Below are 12,873 nucleotides of genomic sequence, written 5' to 3' on the forward strand. Positions count from 1 at the left end.
CTTGAAAGGAGGATATAAGATATTGAGCAAGCAGTAAAGGAAACAAAAGAAAAATTCGGAGTAGGTATTAAAATCCATGGAGAAGAAATAAAAACTTTGAGGTTAGCCGATGACATTGTAATTCTGTCAGAGACAGCAAAGGACTTGGAAGAGCAGCTGAACGGAATGGACAGTGTCTTGAAAGGAGGATATAAGATGAACATCAACAAACGCAAAACGAGGATAATGGAATGTAGTCGAATTAAGTCAGGGGCGCTGAGGGAATTAGATTAGGAAATGAAACACTTAAAGTAGTAAAGGAGTTTTGCTATTTCGGGAGCAAAATAACTGATTATGGTCGAAGTAGAGAGGATATAAGATGTAGACTGGCAATGGGAAGGAAAAACGTTTCTGAAGAAGAAAAATTTGTTAACATCGAGTACAGATTTAAGTGTCAGGAAGTGAAACATGGACGATAAATAATTTGGACAAGAAGAGAATAGAAGCTTTTGAAATGTTGTGCTACAGAAGAATGCTGAACATTAGATGGGTAGATCGCATAATGGGGAGGTATTGAATAGGATTGGGGAGATGAGAAGTTTGTGGCACAACTTGACTAGAAGAAGGGATCGGTTGGTAGTATATGTTCTTAGGCATCAAGGGATCACAAATTTAGTATTGGAAGGCAGCGTGGAGGGGAAAAATCGTAGAGGGAGACCAAGAGATGAATACACTAAGCAGATTCAGAGGAATGTAGGTTGCAGTAAGTACTGGGGGATGAAGAAGCTTGCACAGGATAGAGTAGCATGGAGAGCTGCATCAAACCAGTCTCAGGACTGAAGACCACAACAGCAACAACAACAACCACGCCTTCTTCGGAACCCACTGAAACTACAAACTGCCTGAAGAGGCATGGTTCAACATTAATACGGGACTCGCATAAAATGTAACATACGCATGTATATTAAGCCCGTTACAGTATTGGACCTTTCACGTCAACAGCTATTGGAACATACAGGCAGTTTCTCTGTTCCACTCTATATGCATTCACGGACCTCACTTGATTAAGCTTCATGGGTCAGTACCTCAAGTACCAGATTTTAAGAAACTAGCTTTAGGTTCGTTTTACACCATTTTGGTACATATCCGATAGCACTATTCAAAATGACCTCTGTCGGTAATTAGATATTAAGGGCGATGAAGGCGACGTTGTACGTCCTTTCACGCATTTACATTACGCCTGTCATACTAATTTGACCCTTTTCTGGTCAATAGCGCACAGCCGGCCAGGGTGGCCGAGCGGTTCTAGGCGCTACAGTCTGGAACCGCGAGACCGCTACAGTCACAGGTTCGAATCCTGACTCGGGCATGGATGTGTATGATGTCCTTAGGTTGGTTAGGTTTAAATAGTTCTAAGTTCTAGGGAACTGATTACCTCAAAAGTTAAGTTCCATAGTGCTCAGAGCCATTTGAACCATTTGAACCAATAGCGCTCAGAATTTAATATAGTAACTTTACGCGCTTATCCAAGCGTAGTCGTCAAATACCATCACCGACTCCAAGTAATTGAAAAATGGGTTATTCATCCCCCATATTTTTAGCCTGTTTCTAGCTGATGGTATTTTGTCTGTCCTGCGTGCATGCGTTTTGACCATCCGTGGAATTTGCTATCCCACATACATAGTTTCAGCGTATCGACTTTCTATAGTTCTATAAAATCATCCTCGAGCTAGGACATTATACATACAGACGCATTAAATTCCTGTGCCTTTGACCCGGTCATCGGGTCACTTTCGTAACAAATTTTGTGCCAATCACATGGAAGAAGACGATTTCTCAATTTGCACATGCGCGTTCCTTTCTGACTTTCCCACAGCCTAACTCTCGGCGCCAACTCAGTTTACCTGAGAGCCTGTAGCCTACCGAACGTTGGCTAGGGTGAGGGAGCACGCTTCTGACGTTCAAGCTAAGTACAACTATTGACACGGTACACACGTACCGTTTATTTTACATTTTATGCGAGTCTTTTGCCCTTTTGGGCGTTCTGTATTAAAGTTGGCCCATGCCTCTGTAGGCAGTTTGTAGTTTTAGTGTGTTCCGAAGAAGGCGTGGTTATTTGCGCCGAAACCTAGGTCAACATCCGGTTTCAATTTCCAATCGAGGTGGTTTCTTCTCGAAAATGAAAAGTAAGCTTTCTCGAATCGGTCAGCGGGTACCACTAATCAAACTTTGCAAGGGTCGGTTTACAGTGGTACAGGATTCGACACAATCACTCTAATTTCAATCGAAATGACCGGTTTCGACCAGCATCGAGCATGCTAATATTATTAAACACACACTATGGTTCAATCCCACCGCCTATAGAAACCATATTCATAATTCAGTAAAATAGTTTCGGTCATAGTCATGTAATACTTTCTGAATGTAACTTCCGCCATTTGATTGTATACATCGTGTACTCCACTGTAGAATCATGATTTCGGTCTTTGGCATTTTCGACTATTACAATGTTGGGCATAATCAGACTTCTATAAACGAAGTCATCGTCGAAATAAAGTTGGTTACATACTGCAGGTGTCACAATACAAATAATCAGAAAGTGTCTGGCAGAAATAAAACTAACATATCTGAACACACACTGAATAACTGCGAGTAACTGTGATATAAAATGGCCAAAAAAAGCAGTCGTTACATGTGCACGCACCAGTATCGAAAGCAACGCCGGTTACTATGTTGTAGCACAGTTATTCAGTGTGCGTAACATAATTTTGTTTTATTTCTACCAGAAACTTCGTGAATAAGTTCTCGTTTTTATGCAGTGATACCAGCAGTTTATAACCAACTATAGTATTTCAAAATATTTTTCATGGCTGGAGCAGCAACCGTAGGATGAATTAATATACAGCCAGTTGGTTGCAAAATGGAAGGTTTATTTAAACCCCTTTACCATGGTTTCAACGCTTATAAAAACGTCTTCTTCAGAAGGAAAAGTGGCGAACTGTTTTGAGAATTTTCAACTGAATGTCCGTACATGTAGAAACAGCCTTTCAGACCTGGAAAGGTAAAAATTTTAAAATTTTGAACATGGATGGAGCAGGAACCGTAGGATGAAATCTTGTGGTATTAATAAACAGTTAATCAGTTGCAAAATGTAAAACTATGCTAATGGTGTTTAAACATACCTTCCATTTTGCAACTTATTGGATTTTTATTTATTCTGAAAGAAGCTGAAAATTTTAATATTCGACGATTATTTCGTTTATGGAAGTCTGATCATGCCCAACGTTATGGTATTTGAATGTCGCTGACGTTGTTATGGGTTCCCGTACGGTTAGGATTAAAGAACAGCATGTATTTTATAATCTGAAGATGGCCTCTGCCGGTCATTTCGTTTGAAATTTGCGTCACTGTGCCGGACAATTAACTATTTTCAAAACAATTATTCACTTTAGTCTCCATCTCGAATAAATGTAGCTCTTTCGAGAATATAGGATTTTCTCTATCTTGAATAAAATGTAACTCTTTCCACGATATAAGATTTTTTATCGTATCCGTCATCCGTACATGTGTGTAATGAGAAAAGGACCGGACAGGTGGGGTCATCCGCGACATATTCAAAGAAACCATCCCGTCATTTGCATGAAGTGATCTAGGAAAACAACGGAAGACAACAAAACAATGGAAACACTGTGAGAAATGCATCCCTGAGCACAAATGCAGATGCTAGGGAAGCCTGGAAGTTACGCTGTTGTAACTGATCACCATCAGCACCTGCACAGTGTTCTCCATACGGTTCAAGTGGTTAGAACAGTGTTCGGTGTAGTGAGTGTGTTATGTCGGAGGTAATTGCCTTCGAACGTGAGAAAGTTGTTCGTGGTCGCATGGCACGTGCTTCCGTAACCAAAGGATTCGAAGTGTCTGGTGTTTCAAGAGGCATAATATCTGAGATTTACGTAGAATACAGCGAAAGCGCAGAAACATCATCGGCTAAGTCACAACGCGGGTGTAAGTGTGTGTCGAGTAACAGTGACAGACGGACAGTGAGATTGTGACAGGAAATAAGAGTTCGACAGCTGCAAAAGTCACTTCGGGAACTGGAGGTCACAATCGCGAACCTCGTGAGCACCCAAACAACACGAAGGAAGCTTCTTAAACAGGGAATTACCAGGGAAGCTGGGGGTTGGGTTGGGTTGTTTGGGGAAGGAGACCAGACAGCGAGGTCATCGGTCTCATCGGATTAGGGAAGGATGGGGAAGAAATTCGGCCGTGCCCTTTCAAAGGGACCATCCCGGCATTTGCCTGGAGCGATTTAGGGAAGCTGGAATTCCAAAACCACTCACTAGTGGCAAAGTGCCCTTAACAGAAGTACATGGTGTCGAAGCCATGAAACCTCGACTATGGAGAAATGGAAGAAAGTCACTTTGTTGGATGAGTCTTGTTTCACAGTGCTTCCAACTTCTGGCCGATTTCACGTCCCACGACTGAAACATGGCAGGGGTTCTTTCGACACACATATCCGCGGGGCCCACGGTTACTCTAGAAGGACGCCTTACTGCCAATGATTATGTGACCATCCTCACTGATCAGATCCATTGCATGGTAGAATATTTGTCCGCCAGTGTTGGTGATGCGTCCCAGCTCGGCAAAGCCTCATAGCTCCCATCGTCCAGGATTGGTTTTATGCGCAGGAGGACGAATTGTCCCCTCTCTTTTGCTCACCTCTGTCAACCTAATATCATTGCGCGTTGGAGGTCTGCTTTCGAGAGAAGGGTGGGTGATCGCTATCCACCTCCACCAACGTTATCTGAAATTGCCACTATTTTGAAGGAAGAATTTTATAAGACTCCCTTGAAAACCGTGTAAAGCCTGTTTTTATCCATTCCGAGAGGACGGGAAGCTGTCTTCACTGCCAATGGGTTTCATGAGCCGTGTTGGGCATGGTAGTGTGTTCTGGTTTTTCGTGTTCCATTATTTCTGTCCAACACCTGTAAATGACGTTGGCTATAGAGAGCATGAGGCTCCGTACTCTCAAATTTCCGGCCGGTGTCTCAACAAAAGCATTGCCTCAGTGTGTTATAGCCAACGTATGGTCCTATCATGTTTGTAAATACTTGGAAATAACTGGCCTAGTTAGCCCGAAAAGACCTCGGAAAGCCCAGTGCTACCGACCGTTCATGGAAAATATAAGTAAGTATAGAACCATTTCTGATAAACTTCGTTTGGTGCAGTGAGGTTACCAACCTTTTAAATATTTCCTTACAATGAGCCCGACCTCTGCTAAATACGTACTTTCTTTACAGCCATTTCCTACAGTTTAAAATGCATATCCATGTTTTCATTCCTAGAATAGAACATCATACGTAAGAATTGTATGTCAGCACAAGACATTGGTTGTTACAAATTGCTGATTGTACCCTATGGACATGACATGCTGATGACATTCTCTTTGCTAATATCTTTTCGTATTCGTTCTACATCAAATGATAATCAGACTTATTCACAAAAATTTTGTGTTTGCTGCATCGTCTATAGTTTTATCATTTATCCTGAAACCGGTATTTCACTTGTGTCTTAAAGCTGAAGTTGATGCTGTTTGTTTTCTTTACGTTCAATGTCAATTTATTACATTCTGCTGAATTTCCAAAACGAAATTCTGTCTCGAAATCTGGCAGAAAACCCAAAGAGATTCTGGTCATACATAAAGCACACCAGTGGCAAGACGCAATCAATACTTTCACTGCGCGATAACAACTGTGAAGTCACTGATGACAGTGCCACTAGAGCAGAGTTATTAAACAGGGTTTTCCAAAACTCCTTCACCAAATAAGACGAAGTAAATATTCCTGAATTCAAGTCAAGAACAACTGCCAGAATGAGAGACGTAGAAGTAGATGTCCTCGGAGTAACGAAGCAGCTTAAATTACTTAATAAAGGCAAGGCTTCCGGTCCAGAATGTATACCAGGCAGGTTCCTCCCAGATTATGCTGATAAAATAGCTTCATATTTAGCAATTATATACAACCACTCGCTCACAGAAAGATCCGTAGCTAAAATTTCTCAAGTCACACCAATACCCAAAAAGGGAAGTAGGAGTAATCCGCTGAATTACATGCCTATATCAATAACGTCGATTTGCCGTAGGGTTTTGGAACATATACTGTAGTCCAACATTATGAAGTACCTCGAAGAAAATGATTTATTGACTCATAGTCAGCACGGCTTATGAAAATATCGTTCTTGTGAAACACAACTAGCTCTTTATACTCATGAAGTAATAAGTAATATCGGAAGGGGATATCAAATTGATTCCATAACTTTAGATTTCCAGAAGGCTTTCGACACCATTCCTCACAAGCGTCTTCTAACCAAACTGCGTGCCTACGGAGTATCGCCTCAGTTGTGCAACTGGATTCGTGATTTCTTGTCACAGTGCGTAGTAATAGACCGAAAGTCATCGGGTAAAACAGAACTAATATCCGGCGTTCCCCAAGGAAGTGTTACAGGCCCTCTATTGTTACTGATCTATATTAACGACATAGGAGACGATCTGAGTAGTCCTCTTAGATTGTTTGCAAATGATGCTGTCATTTACCGTCTTGTAAAGTAATCAGATGACCAAAACGACTTACAATATGATTTAGATAAGATATCTGTATGGTGCGAAAAGTGGCAGTTGACCCTGAATAAGGAAAAGTGTGAAGTTATTCACATGAGTATTAAAAGAAATCAGCCAAATTTCGATTACGCGATAAGTCACACAAATCTGAAGGCTGTAAATTCAACTAAATACTTAGGGATAACAAATACAAATAACCTAAATTGGAACGATCACATAGATAATGTTGTGGGTAGAGCAAACCAAAGACTGCGATTCATTGGCAGAACACTTGGAAGGTGCAACAGGTCTTCTAAAGAGATTGCTTACACCACCCTTGTCCGCCCTATTCTGGAGTACTGCTGTACGGTGTGGGATCCGCATTAGGTGGGACTGACGGATGACATTGAAAAAGTACAAATAAGGGCAGCTCGTTTAGTATTATCGCGAAATAGGGGAGATAGTGTCACAGACATGATACGTTTATTGGAGTGGCAATCATTAAATAAAGGAGTTTCTCGTTGCGACGGGATCTTCTCATGAAATTTCAATCACCAGCTTTCTCCTCCGATTGCGGAAACATTCTGTTGGCACCCGCCTACATAGGAAGAAATGATAATCACGATAAAATAAGAGAAATCAGGGCTCGCACAGAAAACTGTAAGTGCTCGTTTTTCCCGCGTGCCGTTCGAGAGTGGAACGGTAGAGAGACAGCTTGAAGGTGGTTCACTGAACCCTCTGCCAGGCACTTTATTGTGAATAACAGAGTAATCACGTAGATGTAGATGAAATGGAAACGTCCTTCAGTGCTTCATTTGCCTTCTGAACTAGGAATTCTGATGTTGTATTAGTGATTACAACATTGCTGCCCTCAGCATAGGGAATTATCCGAATGGGACGGAAATCAGTAGATGTTATGTACATAAACAGACAAACAAATCATTATAATTTCAAAAAAATTGTATTATTTATACAAGAGAACGAGCTCCACAAACTGAGCAAGTTAGTAACGCTTTGGTCCACCCCTGTCCATTATCCAAGCAGTTATTCGACTTGGCATTGACTGAGAGAGTTGTTGCACGTCCTCCTGAGGGATATCGTGCCAGATTCTGTCCAACCGACGCGTTAGGTGGCCAGAATCCCTATCTGGTTGGAGAGCCCTGCCTTTCAAAGGTGGGCACGCATCGGGAGATCATGCCGGCAACCAAGAAGACAAGCCGTAGAAACTCTCGACGTATACGGGCTGGCATTATCTGGCTGGAGGCCAACAAAACGAGGCCTGGAGTGTCGTCGAAGAACGTCTGCGCTTCAAGGGCGCCGCGGATGACAACAAAGGGGAACCCGTTATGAAATGAAATGTCACCCCAGACCATCACTGCTGAATGCTGGGCCGCAAGGCGGGTGACAGTTTGGTTGATACCCCACCGCTGTCAGAGGCGTCTCCAGATACATCTTTGCTGGTCATCGGGGCTCGTTTCTAAGCGGAACTCATCACTGAAGACAATTCTACTCCAGTCAATGAGATACCAGCCCGAAAACTGGCAAGTGGCTATTTAAAGAAAAGAGTGAGGTCATGAACATGAGTACTAAAAGGAATCCGCTAACTTCCTGTTACACGACAAATCACACATATGTATAGGCTGCACATTCCGCTAAATACTCAGAGATTACAAATACCTGAAACTCGAACGCAGACAATTTTTTGCCGAAAGTAAATCAAAGACTGAGATTTATTGGCAGAGCACTTAGAAAATGCAACAGGTCTACTAAAGAGACTGCTTATACTACGCTTGTCTACCCTCTTCTGGAGTACTGCTGTGCGATGTGGGATCCACATCATATATGATTGACAGAGGACATCGAAAAAGGTCAGAGAAGGGCAGTTGGTTCTGTATTATCGCGTAGTAGAGAAGAGAGTGCCTCAGATATTATACCCAAATTGAGGTGGCAATCATTAAATCACAGGCGTTTTTCATTGCGGCAGGATCTTCTGACGAATCACTTACTTTCTCCACAGAGTGTGAAAATATTTTTTTATCTCGCATGGAAAGATTTAAGTTTCTTTTCGTTCTGCGCACTGTTAGAGACTGTAAAGGTAAAGAAATAGCTTGAAGGTGGTTTTAGAAACCCTCATCCAGGCACTTAACTGAAAATTGCACAGTAGGCCTAATCATGCAGAGGTTATCATTAGATGTAAATGTAATTAGTCTGCAGTTCGATAATTTTCACTCAAAATCGATGTTTTAAACATGTTTTATGTCAGCTAAAATTTGAAGATACAAAATTGAACTTTTAATACCCTACGTGGCTTGGTATGAAATCGTCTTGTAGAAGTTTCTGCAAAACTATGTTCAATTCATTGCAAGTTATCGATGGTTTTCACAAAGCTACATCCACAGAAATTTGAGTCTTAGTGTTGAAATTTTAGAGGAGTGTTTTAGTAGAAAGAGAGCTCTGTATAACTTTACATACAATATTCTAGAAGCTTTTCAAACAATTGCAATCTTTGGCTTAGAACATAGTAAAATTAACAAGTTACTTTAAGACCTATATATTATTAGCACCATATTCTGCAGTGAAATGATAAAGCTGAACCCAATGTCAAGAGGAATTATGTACTATTAAAGTCAAAGATAAAATACGCTGCAGCTGTAAAAATTATTTATTTCTGCAATGAAGTGCACTACCTGGTTTGAGGACATATGTCTCGTCTTCAGGTGCATATTAAAATGTGATGCATCCTTTGTGGACGCACATTTTAGTATGCACCTGAAGATGAGACATTTGTCTTGAAACCAGCTAGTGTCTTCCTATTTAGAAACAACAAATTTTTACTGCCGTAGTGAATTTATCGTTGACAATGAATAATAGTTGTTGATGTCCAGTATTATTAAGGGTACAGCGACAACCGAAAGCATACCACCTGAGCTACCGAAGCACGACTCACGCCCGGTACTCACAGCTTTACTTCTGCCAGTACCTCGTCTCCTACCTTCCAAACTTTACAGAAGCTCTCCTGCGAACCTTGCAGAACTAGCACTCCTGAAAGAAAGGATATTGCGGAGACATGGCTTAGCCACAGCCTGGGGGATGTTTCCAGAATGAGATTTTCACTCTGCAGCGGAGTGTGCGCTGATATGAAACTTCCTGGCAGATTAAAACTGTGTGCCCGACCGAGACTCGAACTCGGGACCTTTGCCTTTCGCGGGCAAGTGCTCTACCAACTGAGCTACCGAAGCACGACTCACGCCCGGTACTCACAGCTTTACTTCTGCCAGTACCTCGTCTCCTACCTTCCAAACTTTACAGAAGCTCTCCTGCGAACCTTGCAGAACTAGCACTCCTGAAAGAAAGGATATTGCGGAGACATGGCTTAGCCACAGCCTGGGGGATGTTTCCAGAATGAGATTTTCACTCTGCAGCGGAGTGTGCGCTGATATGAAACTTCCTGGCAGATTAAAACTGTGTGCCCGACCGAGACTCGAACTCGGGACCGAGTTCGAGTCTCGGTCGGGCACACAGTTTTAATCTGCCAGGAAGTTTCATATCAGCGCACACTCCGCTGCAGAGTGAAAATCTCATTCTGGAACCGAAAGCATAGTTCAGAAGAGAAGTATTACTTGAAGTTTTATTCAGAAAATCGTATAAGCTTTAATTATTGGAAGACAGAATCGAAACTTAAACAGCATGTTCTTTGAACTTTCGTCTACTTCTGAAAAAATCAGGGAGTAAACACGAGGCGTATTCGGAAAGTAAGGTCAGATTTGGCGCGAAATGGAAACCACAGTGAAAATTCAATGGAGCTTTGCACAGAAGTGGCGGACCGTGTCTCTAGAATGCCCGTCGACCGCGTCACATTTCTCTTCTTAGTCCCGAGGGCACAGTGAGCACGTAAAGAGGCATAGCACAGTAGTATCTCCCACCAAGTATGAGGGCTTGGTGAGAGATTTCGCCTGAAGCTATGCAGCCAACATAGCACAACGGTCATACGGCTCCTTCTTCATGACGGTCCCTGTTCGCATTTGGCAGGGACAATGAAGATACTCCTGCAGCGTTTTCGATGTGGAGTGTTTGATCCCCCACAATACAGGTAGGCTTGGCTCCCTTAGACGTTCATCTCTGCTGACATGAACCGCTGGCTACGATGACAACATTTTGGCACAAACAACGAAAGGCAGTCCAGCGTAGAGGATTGACAGAAAGCACAAGCGACAGCCTTCTGTGACGAGGGTACCGGAAAATTTGTACAACGCTACGACAAATGTATAAGTCGGAGCGGCAGCTATCTAGAGAGGTAGCTGGAATGTGTGGCTAACTGTTGTGAATAAAAAATTTTTAATTTTCACAGTGGTTTCCATTGCTTGATCGATCGGACCTTATTTTCCGAACAGCCCTCGTATACTTTCACTTGGGAGAGTTGATACAACTCTATTGTGACAAAAAGGTGCCTTCCTAGCACATAGCTGGGAGCACTAGCGAGTCGAAAAGCGGGTGATCCGTTGGCAGTTTTCACCAAGGGTATTTAGGCAGCCCCGACAGAGCATTGAGGAACAGTCTGTTGCAATCGGTCAGCGATTGGGTATTAAATCTAATGGGGCCTCGCGCTATGTATAAGAAAAACTTTTAAGTTATCGTGAGAGACATCACAACAATACTTGATTCACATAGTATACAACTGAACTTAATGTTAACAATAGACAATTATTTGCCTTATCCGTTCCGGTTAAGTGATTGTTTGTGTGGCATTAGTGTTCAAAAGCCACGTGGCTAGTGGGACGTTAAATTTCCCATTTTTCATGTGAGCTAAACTACACTGCCGGAAAAAAGTTAGTACACCTAGAAAGACGACGTAGATTTTGCCACCTGTGAGACACTCATGTATTGATAATGGTTTCCAGGTAGTACGCCAATAGATAGCATAGTGCATAGCTACCAGAGGACCATCTGTGTCTACCCTTTAATAGGGAATGCTGACAGCCACAAGTCTCGGAATGGTGCAATTGTATGAAGCAAGCAAGCAACCATTCCGCGGAGACGAACTCCTGCTTCCTACAGCCAAACGAAAGCCTTTGAAGGCGGTCAAATTGTGGCCTTCCGAGAGCTGGGGCAGTCCTTGAGCAGAATTACCACACAAGTTGGACGTGCTGCATCAGTTGTGTAACGGTGTTGGTATCAGTGGTCATGTGAAGATTCTCGCACTCGTAGACGAAGTTCTGGACGTCTAGGCAGCGCATATTCCCGCCAGGATGGTCGTGTTGTGAGGACAGCAACGGCAAATCGTACAGCTACCACAGCACAGATAAGAGAGATTGTGAGCCCAGACGTGTAAACACAAACTATTGCAAACTGCTTATTAGCAGTGGGACTACGTGCACACACACCCGTCTTCCAATCACGCCACATCATCTATGCGCACGGCACGACTGTTACCGTCAGGGGATCACTTAGAACGGCGCGACGTGGTCTTCAGCGACGAAAGGAGATTCTGCCTGCACGAAAGTGATGGTAGTTTGCGCGTATGACGTAGACCTGGTGAGTGCTGTCTCGTAGAGTACATTTGTCGAAGATACATTGGTTCCACCCCAGGTCTTATGGTGTCGCGTGCGATAAGCTACAACTTAGGTGCTTTTGGAGGGCACACCAATCAGTGGTCGGTGCGTGCAGGAACATTTTTAGACTTAAACGAATTGTGGTTAAATGAGGCAAAATAAGTGAAATAGACAGTGACAATTAGTAGCAATCTGTTTAGTGACTTGACTGGATGCCATTTTTAATGAACTTGAACACTGCGAGCGGAGGCAAGACATCCACTCGCTGCAGTTGCCGCCGCCGCTGAGTGCTGTGGGAACCGGAGATGTGTGTCAGCGCGGGGCTGCGTGGAATTGCGAGAGCCAGCGGGCCGTCAACTGCTTCAGCGCCCCCCCCCCCCCCCTCACCCAACCGTGTGCCCCAACCGAACTTACTTCAGTAGGTGATACCAACGAACGCTCCCACAGTGGCATAAATTAAGTTCTGACCAACTGCGCAGAACAGAGTTTAGGGGAAAGGGTAATTTAAAGATAAAGCTAAAGCCGAAAATATCAGGTCACGGAAGTGAACAGTTTGATGATTTAGGATTACCGTCAAGACAAATAATGCAGGAAACTCCGCTGCAAATGGTTGGAATTCAAAGTTTAGATGCGGGAGTGCCAGACTGGCACCCAACTACTATACTCTAAAATCCAGACTGGAATACAGTAATAACGAATTAAAATTTAAAATGGCTGCCAATAATGATGAATTAAAATCAGAAATGAATA

This window comes from Schistocerca americana, chromosome 8 (genome assembly GCF_021461395.2).
Source record: "Schistocerca americana isolate TAMUIC-IGC-003095 chromosome 8, iqSchAmer2.1, whole genome shotgun sequence".
Taxonomy (NCBI): domain Eukaryota; kingdom Metazoa; phylum Arthropoda; class Insecta; order Orthoptera; family Acrididae; genus Schistocerca; species Schistocerca americana.